Source organism: Haliaeetus leucocephalus, unplaced genomic scaffold (assembly GCF_000737465.1).
Source record: "Haliaeetus leucocephalus isolate CR32 unplaced genomic scaffold, Haliaeetus_leucocephalus-4.0 Scaffold702, whole genome shotgun sequence".
NCBI lineage: Eukaryota > Metazoa > Chordata > Aves > Accipitriformes > Accipitridae > Haliaeetus > Haliaeetus leucocephalus.
The window spans coordinates 11093-30000 of NW_010973138.1; the positions used below are offsets into that span (position 1 = coordinate 11093).

The following is an 18908-nucleotide window of genomic DNA, read 5'->3' on the forward strand; positions in this document are numbered from 1 at the left end:
CTTGAAAATGTCTTTAATTTAAATTTGATGCATTTAAAAATGTTTTTAAACTCTCTCACCTTTGTATTTTTTCATCCTCCCCAAACATTCTCTACAGAGGGCTAATCACTTGTTCTCTGAGTGACTGGCATGATTGAAGTGATTTTTATGTAGAGATATATATTGGCTTTGTGTGGCAAGGTTTTGGTAGCGGGGGGGGGCAGTTACAGGGGTGGCTTTTGTGAGAAGCTGCTGGAAGCTTCCCCTGTGTCCAAGAGAGCCAATGCCAGCTGGCTCCCAGACGGACCTGCCTCTGGCCAAGGCCGAGCCCATCAGCGATAGTGGTAATGCCTCTGTGATAACATATTTAAGAAGGAAAAAAAAGTTGCTGGGACAGACAGAAATGGCAGCTGGAGGGAGGAGTGAGAACGTGTAAGAGAAACAGCCCTGCAGACCCGCAGGTCAGTGCAGAAGGAGGGCAGGAGGTGCTCCAGGCGCCGGAGCAGAGATTCCCCTGCAGCCCGTGGGGAAGACCATGGTGAGGCAGGCTGTCCCCCTGCAGCCCAGGGAGGTCCACGGGGGAGCAGATATCCACCTGCAGCCCGGGGAGAGAGGACCCCACGGTGGAGCAGGTGGATGCCCGAAGAAGGCTGTGACCCCGTGGGAAGCCTGTGCTGGAGCAGGGTCCTGGCAGGACCTGTGGATGACCCATGCTGGAGCCGTGTGCTCCTGAAGGACTGCAGCCCGTGGAAGGGACCCACGCTGGAGCAGTCTGTGAAGAACTGCAGCCCGTGGGAAGGACCCATGTTGGAGAAGTTCATGGAGGACTGTCTCCCGTGAGAGGGACCCCATGCTGGAGCAGAGGAAGAGTGTGATGAGTCCTGCCCCTGAGGAGGATGAAGCGGCAGAAATAACATGTGATGAACTGACCGTAAACCCCATTCCCTGTCCCCGTGCGCCGCTGCGGAGGGGTAGGTAGAGAATCTGAGAGTGAAGCTGTGCCTGGGAAGAAGGGAGGGGTGGAGGGAAGGTGTTCTGAGATTTGGTTTTGTTTCTCATTACCTTATTCTGGTTGATTGGTAATAAATTGAGTTAATTTTCCCCAAGTTGAGTCTGTTTTGCCCGTGATGGTAATTGGTGTGTGATCTCTCCTGTCCTTATCTTGACCCATGAGCCCTTTGTTATATTTTCTCTCCCTGGTCCAGCTGAGGAGGGGGGAGTGATAGAATGGCTTTAGTGGGCACCTGGCATTCAGCCAGAGTCAGCCCCCCACAAGATGCTATGTATTGGGTGAGTAATACTGGGGAGGCTGTTGTGCTGCCAGATGGAGTAGGGATGGAATGATAATGCAGTGAAGAAGGTGCTGTCTTTCAGGGCTTGAGTAAATTGTGATCTGTCTACATTCCTTCTCTGCCATTCCCCCCGATGAAGGTTTCGTCTCTCACTTGCATGTTCCTTCTTGCTCACTCCTTTATTCTGTGTGAGCTTTCATTTGCTGCTTCTGTGGCTGTGCCCAATGTGCTCTTTAGAACTTTATTCAGTATCTGACTGTTGTGCTTGCTTCATAGACTTTTTGTTTTGTTTTGCTGTTTTCCTTGTTTCCTCTCTAGGGGAATTGCTTGTTCCTGGTGACATACTGTTTTGACAGGGATTTTTCTACACTGTATCGTGGGGGTTTTAGGTATATTAATGAAGGCGAATGTAAAAGTGTGTGCACCTTTCCACATAACCTGTGTTGATGACATACTTTTCCTAATAACGGTGGGACCAGTACTTGAAAAAATAGTGTTCTGTGGAAATAAGCTTTCCTTGCATTGTGAAGTGTTCTTGTTGACTGCAGTTCTCACACTGGTATATTCTGGCAATGTAAAGATCTTCTATGATCCTGCCATTGAGTGCTTTGAAGGTGAATTTAACCGTTAAACAGAGATTACATTAGTGACAGTGTAATGGGAGACATGGGTATGCCCCATTCATCCAAAACCTTAAAAAGGAATACAGTCAACTTTTTAGTGTTGAAGAACTGTCTTTTTAATGAAAAACTTGAGTGACTTCATGCCCTGGGTCACTATGTTGCTGCATTTTTGCAGCCTCAAGTTGGCTGCATTTTGGAAACTATATTGCCTGTAAAACTGCTGAAGTTCCTTCTAAGGTTTTGTGTTAATGTATACATGAAATTGATGATGTCTGCCACTGTAAACAATATAGGATTTGGTCCTTCACCTGAAGGCCTGAGCCATTGCAGCTTCAGTTGAAGAGTCAGATACTTAACTTACCAGAACACCTTATCTTCTGTGAGTCTGTGGAGTATGGCATGTTCATGAAAAATAAAAGCTTCTTAACAAATGTCTGAAATGTATATAACTCAGTTATTTCTATAATTTCATTTTAAATGCAGCCCTACAGTAATCTATCAAAAAGAGATCTTTAAAGGTATTTGGTGTTTGAATCACATACACATGGTAGTTTATGAATGGTGCCAACAGCCTTTGAACTTCCTGATGTTAAACGCTGTGCTGCACATCTGTTCTTTTGACATACTTTGTCCCATTTCAAATCTCTGGTGATGGAGTTTGCACCTCTGTGGTTTTATAAAATGCTTTCTGACAGTTTGATTGTTTAAAGATGTTTGAATTTTCTCTCTGGTTCTGAGAGGCAAGCAGTTTTTTTAGTGCTTAGAGATACTGATTTAGTCACTCTTGAAAGGTAGTTACGGGTGCAACACAAGATAAATGCCAAGTTAAAGATTTGGGTTCCATAGAGTGGAATTCCATTTACCATTGCACGATTTTTAACTTTTAGTCTACAAATAGACATTTTTTAAGAAACAAATGGCTGTTAGCTATTTTCTGTGAAGTTTGGGACTGGCAAATGTAATCAACAGTGTAAGGGTAGTGAATTGTGTGTAAGCTTTTTTTTTTTTGCCTTTTTTTGTTTTTAAATCTGAGAAGTTTAGCTGGCTTAGAGGATTGGCCTTTGGACATAGGTATGTTGGAGTTGTATAGTGCTTTTCCTAAAGTGTAGTGACTAATTTTTGAGCCAGTTTTGTGATAAACTCATAAAATTCTATAGTTAATCATGGCTTGAAGGTGAGGATGCTATTTTTGGATTTTCAGTTATTTCTTAATTTTTAACCTATGCTGTTAAAATTGAAATCTAATCTGACTTTAACAATTTTTGTTTGTTTTATTGTTTTTAAATTAGAGTTACATATTAAGGAGTTAGGTGTGACTGGATGTAGAAGCCCATGTTATTGAGCACTGTTGTATGTATGGTTTGAATTGGCGGCTTCTTGTCCGCAAGTATTGGAGTATTGTGCATTATGTAGTCAGAGTATGTGGTAACTGAAAGTTAGGTCCAACAGAAGGGCATATTGTACCTTTTCCAGCTGGGCATGGTGGAAAAGAGTATTTGCAAATCCTTCTCTTGGAAGGAATAGCAGCATGATGGAATTGAGAAGAACTCATAATTTAGGCTATGTTTGCTAGTGTTCAGCCAAGACAGATGGTAGTGTGGCCCCAAACTTCTCAGCACCTTCCTCTAATGGATTGCATTCTTCTTTATCCAGTTTGTTTGTTTTAAATCACAAAATCACCTTGTCTACCCAGGGTCATACTGTAGTTGTGGGTGGAGAAAGGATAGGTGTACTGAGTTCTCCACGTTTAGGTGAAAACTTAGTCTCTGTCATTCTGCCTCTGTCCTGCTGTGAATCATACTGGTGACTTTTGGCTTTAAAGTGAGGTTGACTCTGGAATCTCATATTTAAGGCACTTGCTATGAGTATGGACAACTCAAATTGAAATGTTTGTTTCAAATTAGGCCAAGCCCTGAATCCTGGTCTTTTGTATCCTAAATGAATGCCCTTATTAGAGGCTTTTAATGTTTTGGGGTTTTTTTTGTGATTTTTTTTTTTGGTGTGTGTGTGTGCATTCCCCCCCACCCTGGCAATAGAATTGTTTTCTGACCTGCTGTACTTACCAGGAGCTGTGTCCTCTGAAGTAGGGCTCTGTCTTCTAGTTCAGTAGTATCCCTGAAAATACATAGAGATACATGGAGAATTGACATTAAGCTTGATACATGCATGTTTTTCCAATTAGTATTTGTCAAGGTCCATCTCTATATTGGATGTCAAATTTGATAGGGCTTGGGAAGCATTTCAAGAAGGAGGTCTTCTATGTAGCTCCAGGGGAATGTTAATGAAAACAGTCTGTGTTGACAACCTGCATGGCTATTTACCCTGCAGCTACGGGATTGTTCAGGATGTGTTGCCTGTGAAAATTCAGTTCAAAGTTTTGCTTATCAGAAGATTCTGCTGGCCAGTTGCTGAGCAATGTTTGAGTGTAATGCCATTTTACTTGGTGTTTTGTGCATATTATGATGCAAATGCATACTAGTAGCTAAAATAATTTGGACTTGCACTTTATAGTGCATAAATACCAATTCTGAAATCTATATGAATGTACACCCCGCACCTGTTATTGCTAAATAGCACAAGTAGACATCATTCATTTCCTAGAATGAGGTACACCAGCTTTTCCATTCAGAACTGGTACTGATCATTAGTTGTGTGACTGTATCTAGAGGACTGTATTCCTTTTATTTTCTCATTGCAATTTTTTTTCGTTCAGACTGCCACGTGAGGTGGGAAAGGTTAGGGATAAGGCTGGGTATTTGCAGGCAGTAGCCGAGAAGAGCTACAGCTCTTGATGGGAATTATTGCAGCGGTCTTCAAGGTGTTTACTGGGCATAAAGTTCTTCTCCAAAACATCATTCTATGCAAGCTGGTTTTCCTGCACATTTGGTTATGTTCCAGTGTTGCTCACTTTTATACGTGAGCGGCATTCCCATTGTCTAAGCATAATTAAGCAGCCACAAGAGGAGTATATATGAATGACAATGGAAAAAGGGACATGATACGTGGAGTGGTACATGTACGTGAGATTTCGGTGATGTGATGGAAAATCTTTGTGGGGCATCCTCCTGATATGCTGGCTTCTTTAGAAGTACCGGCATTCTGAGACTTTGAAGTAATGGTATTTCGGTATTTGAAAACAGGTTCCTTCCATTTAAATGTTTTTTTTATCCTTTGTGTCTTAATGTACCTTTACCAATTTTATGTCTCCTGTGGTGCTGAAAACTCCATACTTCCCACCCTATTATTAGCATTAGTTTTTACACTTTCTTTGTAAACGGCTCCTGACCTATTTTCATCTCCATTCTTCTTAAATAAATCTTCTTTTCCTTATATTTTCAGGCTAAGCTACCAACAATGTTTATTTCTGAAAACCAGGCCACCTCTGGCGCTTGAACCCTTTTGGAACTGAAATTTAGACTGTGCAGGTTCAGCAGAGCAGAGCAGTTAGTGGTAGTTTTTTAATATTTTACAGTAGTTGCTCTTCTATATTACCTTGTATTCAAACAACAGCACAGAAAATCATTCAACTTAGTCTGAAGCTAAGTATTTTCACAAATATATATTTGTTGTGTCAGTCTTTGTGGACTTTTTCTTATGCATATGTAGGTACATTGTTCTCTGTTTTAATACTTCTTTTCCAAGCTTCTTTATTCATTGCCATCTTTATGCTTGGTAGCTGATAGTCATTGTTACATTTTCAAAGACTTGTGTCCGGATCAGGAGATCTTTGCATAAATAACAGTTATTCAGATTTAAAGTTCGGGGTTTTTTCTTTGCTAAAACAGGCAGCTATTGATGCAGATGCTGGCTTTAATTGGTCTTTTTTTTTTTTTCTTTCTGTGTTGATTTTAATTGTATTTCTGAAGTTATTTACCCAATGAAATTGAGAACAGTTGTTTGTTTGATGTATGATATCTTACTAAAATCTATATGAAAATCTGTAGCCTCCTAGATACAACTGGTTTAACATTTTCAAAAAAAGGTAAATTTATCTTTCAAAGTTAACTGTCTAAATGTTCTGAAGTATGACATGCTTGCACCTCGGTTGTGATATTCTATGTTGGTATAGTTAAGAATTGCTAGAATAAAACAGATTTAGTAGTCTTAAATCTTAGTGTGTGGTGAACTATTCATTAGCTCTAGAACAATTGCTAAATTAAGGTACTGCAATTCTACTTGAAATAGAATTAATATGGTAAAAATAACAAAAAAAGTTCCTATATTCTTAGATAAAAATCAGCCTTTTCAATTGCCTGTGAAAAATCTACTGTTACTTTAAAAAAAAAAAAAGTGTTTTTTTTTTTAAAGAATATCTGGAGGATTTGGAATGGTGAAATTCCATACAAAATTTGTCATTATCTCCTGAGTCTTCTGATTATGAAATGTTTTCAGTGACAGAAGAGAGCATTCTGTTTGCTGATAGTTTAGAATTTGTTTTAATTTTCTGTATAATGTCAGTGTGTCTGTATATACATACACATCTATATTTGTAATTGTATCATACTGTATTTAAAAGAAGTAAAGGGGGGTGTTGCATCCTAAAGGTGATCTCAGAATTAATGGAGAGTGTTGTACTACCTTAACTCCAGTCAACAAATTTTTCATCAAAATGCAGTTGGTTATGGACACTGTCGGCTGAAAACGAGAGAAGCCTACACTATTGAGTTCACATCTGTCTGACAGAAAGCACTTGTAAAGAATGTCTTACAGTTGATAATAAGTGTTCTTTATTCAGTGGTGGCAAGTTCGTTTTTTTCCCCTTCTGCTAAAATGTCACTTTTCTCCATTTATCATTGGTTTGCATATATTTTATTTTGTATTCTGTTCTGCAGTTCTGTGCCTTTTGTGAAGCAGTATCCCTCATTTTTCAATGGTAATTGGCTTCAGGAAGAATTATTTCCAAGTTACTAGTGTCTCCTGTTTTCCGTCTGATCGTAGCGTTTGTTTTGGTGATACTAATTCTCCACAGTAGGTTTTGAAATTGTTAATTTTTTTTATGTTACTGTTTGTTTCTTATGGCAATAGTATGCTTCTTTCACTCCAGTCTCCAGAACATTTTTGATTTGTGTTGTTTACCTTTCAGTTAGTTTTTGTGTTAATTTTCACTTGTAAACTTAGCAACCTTGACCTTACTTCTGCTGTTTGCTGCTTCATTTCCTCTCTTTTACTTCTAGGTTATACTGAAGATGTAACAAATATTTCTTTCAAATGGTGCCTCTGGTAGATAAGTCCTAGACCATAGTAGTGTATTTTAAAGAAAGTGTTATCAAGCTATGCGTGTAGCTAATGTGCGCAACTGCTTTTCTTCTTTGTTGCTTACACTGTTTATTCTCGTGTCCTGTTTCATGAAGCAGTAATCACAGAAAAATATATAGGCCAAAATTGATGATACATTTCTTGAGAAATGCACGAGGAGGATCAGTTTCGATTGTTCTATGCTACTCATTGTCCCTGAAATAAGGACTTTGATCATAAATATTATTAGCAGATTAGAGTAACTTCCAGGCATTCCAATATACCATAGAAATTTTACAAGAACAAATGTGCTGAAGAGCCTGGTTCACGTTTTTCCTTCTTGAGGCCTAAGTCTCTTGGGGCATGAGCATGTTTGTGTCCAGTATGCTGTACTCCTAACACTCTTCTTGAGGCTTTTATATAATCATAGAATTATAGAATGGTTTGGATTGGAAGGGACCTTAAAGTTCATCTAGTTGCACCCCCCCTGCCATGGGCAGGGACACCTTCCACTAGACCAGGTTGCTCAAAGCCCCATCCAGCCTGGCCTTGAACACTGCCAGGGATGGGGCATCCACAACCTTTCTGGGCAACCTGTTCCAGTGCCTCACCACCCTCACGGTAAAGAACTTCTTCCTTACATCTAATCTGTGTCTACCCTCTCTCAGTTTAAAGCCATTACCCCTTGTCCTATCACTACATGCCCTTCCAAAAAGTCCTTCTCCAGCTTTCCTGTAGACCCCCCCACCCCAGCTCTCTCAGCCTGTCCTCATAGGAGAGGTGCTCCAGCCCTCTGATCATCTTCGTGGCCTCCCTCTGGACTCGCTCCAACAGGTCCATGTCCTTCTTATGTTGGGGTCCCCAGAGCTGAACGCAGTACTCCAGGTGGGGTCTCATGAGAGTGGAGCAGAGGGGGAGATTCACCTCCCTCGACCTGCTGGTCATGCTTCTCTTGATGCAGCTCAGAATGCAATTGGCTTTCTGGGCTGCAAGTGCACATTGCTGGGACATACTCAGTTTTTCATCCACTAATACCCCCAAGTCCTTCTCCTCGGGGCTGCTCTCAATCCACTCATTGCCCAAAATATAGTCCACATATGAAACACAAGGAAAGTAAACTTGTGCTAAGCTGAGAGAGACATTTTATAACACAGTACGAGCTTCATAAAGAGAGAGAGCATATAAAGAAGCTTTGAAAGCTGTAGTGGAAATTGATACTGAGTAAGAAAGTGAGGGAAGTTAAAGAGTATTGTGCCATCCATACATAATATGAGAGCCTTCAGTGGAGGATCTGCTGAATTAATATAGGTTATCTTCTATCAAATATGAATTGTATGCTTTTCTCTGCAGAAGTAACTGAGATGTTAAGTCATCTATCTACAGCCCAGGAGGTGGTGTTTATCCAGCCAGTCACTGATTGGGGGGGGAATAATTAATTTCTGAAGAATTCAGGCTAGTCTTTTTCTGTCCGTGCTTGGCTGAAGCGAGCCTTGTTCACATGTCTGTTGTTGCAGAGCAGGAGCTAGAACCGAATCAGGAGGTTTTCGGCATGGTAGTTGTTGTCATTGTTATCATGTGTGCATTTTGGTGAATTGTGACATGGAGAAAGGAATGGAAGAGAAGCCTTTCAGAACATCCTCTTTTGATACTGAGGTAGGGAGAATGAGCCCAGCACATACATAAACTTCTGCTCTCCTGGTCTGTAGATATCCCTCAGACTGACTGGCTGTAGATAGTGTGATCATCACTTCAGTGTCCAGCACTGTCTGTGTAATTACTTTATTTTCCAGAAGGCTAAATTATCCCTTAAGAGCTAATTAACATTTCATTTCTAAGCATTAGTGTAGTTTATATTTCATTTGTGAAGAGCCCACTGATGTGTCTCTTCAAATTTTTTCACATGGAAATTTTTTCATGCTTCTGATTCACATTACCTGCTTGCAAAGCCTATCCATTCAGGTTATTGCTTCTAGAGAAACAAGAAAAAGGAAGCAGGAACTGTTTGTTTGTCCCCCTGCCCTGCCCCAGATGGAAGGCTTATCTACATACACAGTAGTGTTTTCTATTGTGAGCTTTAAGGTTCTATGAACATCTTGAGGCTTTGAATTTGTCATTTTACACTATGTTGGCTGCATTAAAACACTTTTTTTTTTCTTGAACAGTTAATTCATTACCCAGTAAAATTCAAATATTTCTTTCACTGTACGTTACTGCCCAGGTGTTGCCATGCTAACAATTTATATTGCTAGCTTTTTGGTTTTCTGTAGTTGTCAGTGTTTTTTCTGTGTTTTAAGTAAAAATTTGCTGATTCAGTGCACTCCTCCGTTTTCATATTGTTAAAATATTAAAGAATTAATAATTAACGTTTTGTCATGTTTGGCCATTTAGTCCCGCTACTTTCATCTCTAGTCAATCACACTTGTCACGAGTAAGAAATGATATAATTAAATCATCTTCTTTAGAAACTATTCAAAACAGCTGTATTGATTTTTTTTCTTTTTAGTACAATTGTTTAACAGTAATTTGAATTTGTGCTGTAAAATACAAATAAGCAACCAGGGATGATGGTAGTTTTTTTTCTTCACATTAGTTGAAGTAGAGATAACGCTGCCCTTCCTTCTCCTTTATGAAGTACAGCTGTAATATGTACCACTGACTTTTGTATGCAATATTTACAAATCTGGTTTTACCTGTTGGATTTTTTTGTTTTGTTTTGTTATAGTATATTCCTAACCCTAGGGTCTTTTCTTCATGAAAAGACATCATGTTAATAAGAGCCAAAACTGGCATTTGCTTTATGGTGTTGTTTTTGTTTGGTTTGGGGTTTTTTGGGGGGGTGTAATTTTTTCCGACAACAGAGGGAAAAATATTCCTGTTACTTTCCCTTTCAAATAATAACTAGTGAACATACATGGATTTGGTAGTGCATTTTAGATGATAGTGGAATTATTTTTTCCTTTTGTGAATACACATGAATGTTTTGCTGGCTTTTTCTAAGTTGACAAATATACTAAGCCTTTTTCTTCCTCACTATATTGTATTTAAACATGTCCTAAGAATTGGTGGTTGAATTTGTGAAATCAGAAAGCCCCCAGTCATGAACTATGATGTCATAAGAGGGGGTTTGTAACTGGCATGTCAGAAGTGTTGACCATAGTGTATTACTTGTTTGCTTTTAATCAAGCAGGTGGCAAACAACGTAAGTATTGGGTTTGGGGTTTTTTTTTGTTTTTTTTTTGTTTTTTTTAAATCATATAAACCACCTTCTTTTCGTGCAGCCACTCCTCTATTTGTTCCCTGCTTCTGCTCTGGTTGCCGCGCTGCGAAGCAGCTGTGGGTGATTATTTTGCCAAGTTCCTAAATTCTTCAGGTTTCCCTTTTATCTTAGTGCAGCCTTGAACAAAGGGAAGGAAGGGTACGATGTTGTGTAGCCATCTTCCGTTTTGTTTCAGGGTCTTTCTCTTTCTTGGTAATTTGTCAATACTAACAGTTCTCAAGGCTGGCTCCATTCAGTGCACTTATAAATCCATACAATGTGGAGAAAACCTGAGGGGTTTTTAACTTGCTTAGAATTCTTAGAGTCTCAGGGTGATTTAAATTGGTTGTACCAGTGGTGCCATAGATGGCCTTTGCAGTTACAGATCCACTGAAATGAGATATTTTGATTATTCCTTCAGAGAAACTGTACACACATACATGTAGTTGTGACTTCCCTCTTTGAAATGCTTTGCATCTGTTCTTTCAACTAAGAGACAGATTCTTACCTGTGCAGAAAAATACTTCTTCCTTTCTAAAGATGTTTGTGGAGGGGTTTGATGGGGAAGAAAGTTTCTTGACCAAAGGTGGATAAATCAGTTTGTCTAGATGAAGCTCCTCTGGCTACAAGGAAGAACAAGAGCCATGCACTGACCAGTCTGCTCGTCCTCCAGAGACTCGGAGGTTGACTTTAGTGTTCCTGCTGAGGAAGTAAAGCTTGCTCTTACTTTCTGTTTCATTTTGTTAGAATGTGCTAGAAAAATTTTAAAAATTCCTATGAAAGAACCTTCACAATTTAAGCTTGCATAAATAGAAGTGTTTTCCTGATAATGTTGCAAATAGGTTAGAGATCAACTGAGAGGGTGTACTTCATGGTGTGGTTGAATTGCTCTTACAGTAACAGTTAACTGTAAGTTAACGGTTACTTAAAGGGGAAGTTCTGTTTTGCAGCTCTGGTGTCCTACGCCTTGCCTTGTGCTGGTGTGTTAGTAAGATGGCTTAGCAGTGTCTTCAAAGTGTATTCTAAGGCAAAGGGAAAATCTGCCTTGTTGAGAATTGATCTGTGTGAAAGACTTGGGCACGGCTTTTTGTATCCCTACTATATATAGTGCTTCAGGTACTCTTTTAATGAGGATTTACTTAAAAAGGGGCTGGGGAAATGTTAATGGTCCCCTGATGCTTAGCTGTTTACGTGCATGTGATTTATAATTTCCTTGAACATCCTGCATAGGAAAATCCTGTTATATTTGTTCATAGAATCCAGTTCCCTTTAAATACCTGTAGCCATCTAATTAAGGAAATAAACTACTCTAACTTCCTCTCCAACAGTTTTTGTAAGCTACCTGTTGTGGTAGCCGTTTCTATATGCTCTGAACAGTGACTGAATTGTAGAAGACAAAATACTAATTTAAGAAAATTTCATAGCGTGAATATTGTCTTCAGCAGCTGCAGCAGGTATTGCATATCATCAGAAAATGGAAGGCCTATCTGCAAATTAATCTGTGACAGTTACATCAGGGGCACCAGCAAGAACTGTGTTACAATTCATACAAATCCAGAGATGAGACCAAAAAGTGGGGAGAAGAAGCAAGGCATAAAAATCAAGATTCTGCATTAAAACATTTGCAGATTGGAATAGGCTCAGTGGATGAGCCTAAATATCGAGAATTGGTTCACACATGCATAGTTATTTTAGGAAGCTCACTTTGGACTTTTGTGCTTTGCTTCTGATTCCAGGGATCATATTCTTTAGATGTAGAGTTGGCTGACTCCAAGACGTATTCATGGTGTGGTGGGAATAAAATTAAAGGAGTAGTAGCTTTGATTAACTGTCAACAGAGTTCCAGTCCTTCCAGTCCAGTTTGCTAAGGCAAAAGTTGCAGAATGAATGAAAATTCTGCAGTAGTTCTTTGATGTAGAGGCAGATACACATCTCAATTTAATGTTCTCAGAATGTGGCCAAATAGCTACAGTATGAAATACCTAATTTAAATGGTTTTATTAAATCATTTAATACCACACATACACCTAATAGATTTAATATAGGTGTTACACATTTTGCTGCAGTTTTGCAGCAGCATAGCTTTGGTTTCATCCATTAGAACTTTATTTCTGAAAACGGCCATGAAACAAGGCTGTTCTGTACTTGGAGGTAGGTGAAAGCATATGAATACGTCTCAGGCTTGGGATACAAACCAAGACCAGACCCACTCATCTGGTCGCATACATGACTTTGTGTCCATTGAGTACAGCAAGGCCTATCTTGTTATGGCTTACCATTTAAGAAAATAATTTTAAAACTAGCATAGCAAGGTAAAAATGGCAAATTAAAATACAGATTAGATCAGTAATTTGGATTCTCCACAGGTGTTTTTTTAGCTGTTTAACGTTTCCTCATTTTATTGTTGGCATTTCTCATTTCGATGATTAATACAGGTGTACATGAAGTAAATCACAAATATGGGCAAGACTACTAATTTAGTATTTGGATTGATCTTTTTTCCCCTTTTGAATTTCCAGTTTTAATAACTCAATGAAGCTCGTAATTTCAGATTAAGTATTGTGGTAACGAAGCTTGTAATTTCAGATTAAGGTCTTTGATTACTGTACTATATTAAAATTAAGCACTTGATAATTGCAACCAAATTTGAAAAATAGTCAAACCATGATTTTGGTGAAAGTCATGGATTAACCAGCTGGAATTAGAATTTGTTGGAAATCTGTCAACCTTTTGAGAACTGTAAATTCTACTGCTGGTGCAAAGGACCTTCCCTCCCATTTAAGTTTATCCAGCTACTTCATTTTAATGGCTAGTATGTTCAGAATCAAGAAACTGGAAGTTCAAAAAGTTGGAAACCTATTTATTCATTCATTCATTCCAGAAGTGTAAATAGGGTCATGAGGTAAGAATATAAGACATTAAAGATCACGACCATTGCGATGAATAGAAGGTATCAGTTCAGTTTATTAAAACTGTGTGTTTGCAGCACAGAACACACTTTGATCGTGTGTGCTGCATAAAAACTTCTAGGGCAACTTTTCTTAAAGTAAATGTCTCTTCTGATTGGATTCATGTTCCTAACTTTAGCTTTACTTAGTCTACAGTAACTGTGTAGAAAGCAGAAGGTAGTAAACTGCATTTTATGACATGAAAGAGGTAAGTGAAAAGAATCAGATCTTGGGAAATATATGCTAAGGTATTAAATTGCCTAAGCAAGCATGCTGAGGTAGCATATTTGTCACTTTAGCAAAAACTAGTGAAACAACTGGGAGAATGAAATGTGAATCCTTTAGAAAAAGAAAACACAGAATGAGCATAAAATCAGAGAGGTTTCTTTCTTGCTGATTGGAAAGAATAAATAAAATCAATCTTCTTTTTTTTTTAAGTTAAAATTCGTCCTGTATGTTAGAGGTTTGTTTTGTATTTGGGAAATCGAATGTTTCTGGAGTCCACAAATAAACCAGAGAAAACTTTTATTGTTCATTTGCTATCAGTTTGCATTAGAATCTGTGAACTTCCAAATCTGTTCCGTCTCAAATATTACATTTCTTTGAAAAGTAGTGCTGACTACAAGTTACTGAGAGTGTTCATAGACTTCTTACCTTGCAGAGTAACAAGAAACTTTGTTATTTCTCAGAAAGTGTACAGAAAATGTAATACTTGCCTTAGTTGAATACAGAATTTTGAAAACCTTGTATTTCTTTTCCCAGGCTGTTCGCTGCTATGAATCGCTAATTTTGAAAGCTGAAGGAAAGGTCGAGTCTGATTTCTTTTGTCAGTTAGGTCACTTCAACCTCTTGTTGGAAGATTATCCAAAAGGTAAGGTTTTTCTGTACTTCTGATAAATGTCATTGGGGGATTGTCATTTGATGTAGGTGACACAACAGAATGAAAAACATTTGGATAACTCACTGTTTCCTCCGTTTGTACTGTATTTCAAAGCCCTTAACAGAGTAAGACTGATGATGTCTTTACGAAAACAATTGTATTCTAACTTCTTGTTCTTTCGTTCTTTTTTTTTTTATGAGTATGAAGTTTATTTGGTTTATACAGTAGTACCACACTGCCTACTTCATTATTCTGGTTCATTATTACATGACTGTACAAACAGTTCAAGCCATGCCTCTGAAGGTTTCCTATGGGGGGTGGGAGACATAGGTGCAGAGCCTGAAAGCCTGTCTTAGTGCTTTCATGTATGTCCACAATCTCAACAGGTAAGGCTAGGCTGAAAGTGTTAATTCAACAGCAAAAATGCTGCACTTAAGGTGTGTTTCAAGTTCTGTTTTAAATACTGAGTGGAAGAATGGTTGTAGGGAGTTTTGGGGGAAGGAGTGTGTGTGTGTGTGGAGGGGGAGTGTCTGGTTTTTTGGTTTGTTTGTTGTTTTTTTTTTTAGCTCTCTGCTCCATCAATCTTTGAAATTACTTAAATGTTTTTTGCCATCGTTGCAGTGAGTGAACACAGAACCTTACGTACTCTTGTGCTTTGTTGCTTGCGGGTCAGTAGAGTGCTTTTTTGGTTGTGGTGTGGATTCTGAAAGATACTCTGCTGCGTTGCTGAACGAGATGTAGGGCTAAATATTCAGCTTGCCTGTTTCTGCTTCATGTCACGCTGGGCGTCAGGCCCAGTGTCTGATAGCTGCCTCCCTTCCAGTCATTATGGGAGGTATGGAAGAGTAGAGAGCTGTTTTGGATCTTACTCTACCTAGCTGATTAGAACAGGTCAGAATATTTAATTTTTTCCATGGGATGTCTTTTTTTCATTGTTGTTGGTTTTTAGTTTTAATATGACTGCAGTTCTGTTTCACTTTGTGTAAGGAAACAAACACCACCCCCATTGTGAAAATGTCTACTCCCACCCCACCCCTTTTTCCAAACACACAAAAATTCTGGTTTACAATTACCTTGGGATGTAGAAATAGGGAAATGAATTATAACTGATAGTAGTTCAAAAGTACTGCTTAGTGATTCAGGCTAGCTGTGGACCGTTTCATAACAGTGTGTCTATGTGTCCACTTGTTCATTATGTCTAATATAAAACAGCGTCAGTTAGGGTTCTTGGAAACCTACCTCAGCTTCATTTTTTAGGTGACAAGTGTTTAGATTTGATATTACTAGGGAGGAATCTGCAGCTACCTAAATTCAGTGTGTAAATTCAGAAGGCTTTGAGTGTTAGAGGCATCTGTCTCTTTCTGTTGAATATATGGGGAGTTTAGGGACCTTAATACCCGCAACTTGTACCAACATCTTAGGAAACCTACGACTTGTACCTACATCTGGTGTAGCATAACCACTGGTGTTTCCAGTTCTAGAGACATGGGAAAACCTGAAGGGAATGTGGCAATATGCTGGCTATAGAATTTCCTGAAGAACTGTCTGATACCATGTTTTTATTTTACTTTTATTTTATTTTTTAAAGAAAATTCAACCATCCCCTCTGCAAACAACTTAGTATTGTTTCTGATTAGCCTAATGCAACTTGGTATGATGTAAGTGCAGTGTGGCTTATTGGATATATTTTACTTAGCAAAGACAGCACAGGATTGTGGGCTGAACAGTATTAACTCTACTGTTGAGTTGATAACAGTTAAGAACGACAGGACTATATGTTGCTATGGATCAGAGGTGAGGTTTACTGATTGGGGGTCTGCTTTGTACTGTGTATATAGTTTTAAGAATAAGCATAAAAAATACAAATGATGGTTGAAAATACCAGTTCTCCAGAGCTGTAAACAAGCATGAGCAGAACTGTGTGGGAAGAAACATTTAGGCATTAAAAACCTGAATTAAAATACTTAGTATTTTCTTAGATGCCTGTTTAAAGTCACACCTCAAATCATGAAAGAAGTCTCAAGAAGTGAAAAAACTTTGTTAGTAACGAAGTATTAAAAAAAAAAGGTGTATCTGTGTTTTCAAAGAAATGGGATAGTAGTGAAAATAATACTGGAGGAATTTTAATTGATAGGAAGAGGGAGCTAAAGGGGTTTTTTTATTATGTGAGGGACACATGTTCTTGTTCACAACAAGACTGTAAAGGTATTATGCACGATGCAAAAAGGCATAAGTGTTCTGCAATTAATTTACTACTGTTACTTGAAAGAAGTAGAATGCTGGTGCATTGCATTATAATTTTAAAGTAAAAATAAATTTTACACCATTCTATAAATTCTGTTACTTTTAATTATCATACATTGTAATTGCAATTATAGTTAAATTTTAAATGCTTGGGAACTGAAAAGCAAAGGAAGTTCAGAAATGTTTTGATCTCACTAATGTGTATTTTATCCAATTTTTAAGTCCTGAAGTTCCAGAAGTGTAAAATGCTGAAGCAGGATGATCTTCAGAACTATAAATCTGCCTAGTCTGAAGTTAGTCTTGGACAAAGTTGTGGAGAAGTTGATGTATTTAATAAATAGGATATAATTAATAAAATATCACAAGATAGCAGCATGACTAATGCTGCACAACTTTTTTTTACTTGGAAGCCTATTATTTATTTAGTTAAATATCTTTAATAAATGTATACACCTTTGTATATAATGTAGGAAGGTGTGTCTATTAAAGGCAAATGTTACAATGTTCTTTGTTTAAAAATGCTTGCAGTATAGTTTGTGTGAAGCAGAACAAATTGTTAGTTGATTGCAGAAGTATGATCAGTGATCAAGATGAAGCAATTTTTGGTTGATAGAGACCTGTTAGGTTTCATCTGGTTTGATCTGTCTCATTTTTTCACAAATATGCTGACAAACATGGATCATTCAGCTGGGTGTATTCATTGCGTGTGAGTATTTTCATGTAGCTAATGCTGCCTTATAAATGCAGTAAAAAAAGACTGTAGGTAATTTCTTTGTAAGAATTATGACTCATACGCCAGAAAAGAGGGACCTTGAGAAAGATTCATGGCAGGCTACTGCATGTCATTATTGGAACTAACCAGGAAAATACTTCCTTGCTGCATGTACACAGGGAATATCAGTTAGAGGCAGGCTACCTTTGAATGTGGAGTAAGTTGATGGCTGATGCCTTGCTGAAGTCTAAATATTTATGTTTTTAAATGAAACCTGTTAAATGTTGTAGTAATTTCTCTTGAAGTACATTGTTTTCTGTCGCTTGTAGCCACTGAAGTCCAGATTTAATATGCTTTTTTATTCACAAAAATGAAGTACTTGTCTCTAGCAGAAGTTGTGAGTTTACATCAGAAATTACTGGATGAGGTTCGTTCTTCTCTGTATTGTATCTGAGGATAGACTAGAGTATCACATTGTTTTTTCCTAGCCTTTAAAATATTCTGAGCTGGTCTGCAGCTAGTCGTTTTCCCAAAATGAAGTATGTTTGAATTGCTGTTGTTAGCTAAAGGGTTTTCTCTGAAGCCATGAAATTGAGTTGTCTTGTTAACTGCACTCTGCTACTGTTAGGAGAAGGTCCTAGGTGAGATATCAGCCTTTTTGCAGATTTTGAGCCACTGACTTGTATTCAGATGATTATAACCAGGGCAGATTGATTCAGCTTAGCAAGCATGTTCAAGGTGGTTTCTGTGCCCAGCTTTCATTGTCTTGATCATTACTGGTCAGAATTTGGATTCAGGATTTCCCAAAATGAGAACATTGGCTCCTCCCAGTCAAAACTATTCTGTTTCCTCAGTAGCATTTTCTTAACTCTAATCTGATGTCTTCCTCCTTTTTTTTTTTTTAAATGAGGCAGCTATTCCCCAGCTGTTTCATTGTTTCAGAGGTTTCCAAGCGCGTTGTTCCCTGGGCGTGTCTTTAGTGGCGCCCCCCCGCCTGCTTGTTGCTGCTCTCTGCTTTGTGCTGGCACAGCTGAACGTGCAGCTGTGTGGGGAACTGATCCAACTGAAAAATAACCTAGCAGAAAAAAGTGATGCAACTGCCCCAGAATGTGAAACCTCAGCCTCGAGTTTTGCCAGAGGAGGTTGATGAGTTGTCATGTAGGCTTTTGGATGCTGGCAGCATTGTGAGTCCAGCTAGGGCTCCAAGGTATACACCTGTGAACTTTGTTTGCTACTGCATTCCTTGGGAGCGCCAGGACTTTACTGCTGGTCTTGGAGGTAATTTAATTTTTTTTTTTTCCATGACTCTGGTTTCCATAAGGAGTACAGAGTGTAGATAGTGATGTTTAAGTGATGTTTGGGTTGTAGTTGAATGCTGTTTAATGAGCTCATGGACTCTGACATCATCTGTATTTTCCTTAGGGATCTTTTATATCTATTTTGTAGAAGGGTCATGTGTATTGGCTGTGTTCCAGCCTATGACTTGGAGGACAGCTAACAGTTGCACAAGTGGAGACATACTTTTATCATTTGCCTCCTTGAATTTCTGTTCTCTAAGCAAAATTCCTGGAAGTAGAAGTAGATAATGCAGTTAATGAATGATTTGGGAAAAACATGCAATTATTCACATCACAGATACTAAAGCACAATAAATACTGCACTAAAATAATTCTTATTGCTGTACTCAAGTGGTGATCACATTTTTTTATGTACTATGTCAGAACAGTTTTAAAAATACT

At 38.4% G+C, this 18908-nt stretch overlaps 1 protein-coding gene across 8 annotated transcripts in view; it reads left to right on the forward strand.

Moving 5' to 3' along the window:
* The first annotated feature begins 14098 nt into the window (after nucleotides 1-14098).
* The window catches only part of KDM6A (lysine (K)-specific demethylase 6A), a 127713-nt gene continuing 122903 nt past the window's right edge, over nucleotides 14099-18908 (forward strand). For all 8 annotated transcript variants that reach the window (XR_775188.1, XM_010580232.1, XM_010580236.1 and 5 more), the window contains exon 1: nucleotides 14099-14204. The gene's annotated coding sequence lies outside the window, so the exon portion shown is untranslated. The remainder of the gene's footprint in view (nucleotides 14205-18908) is intronic.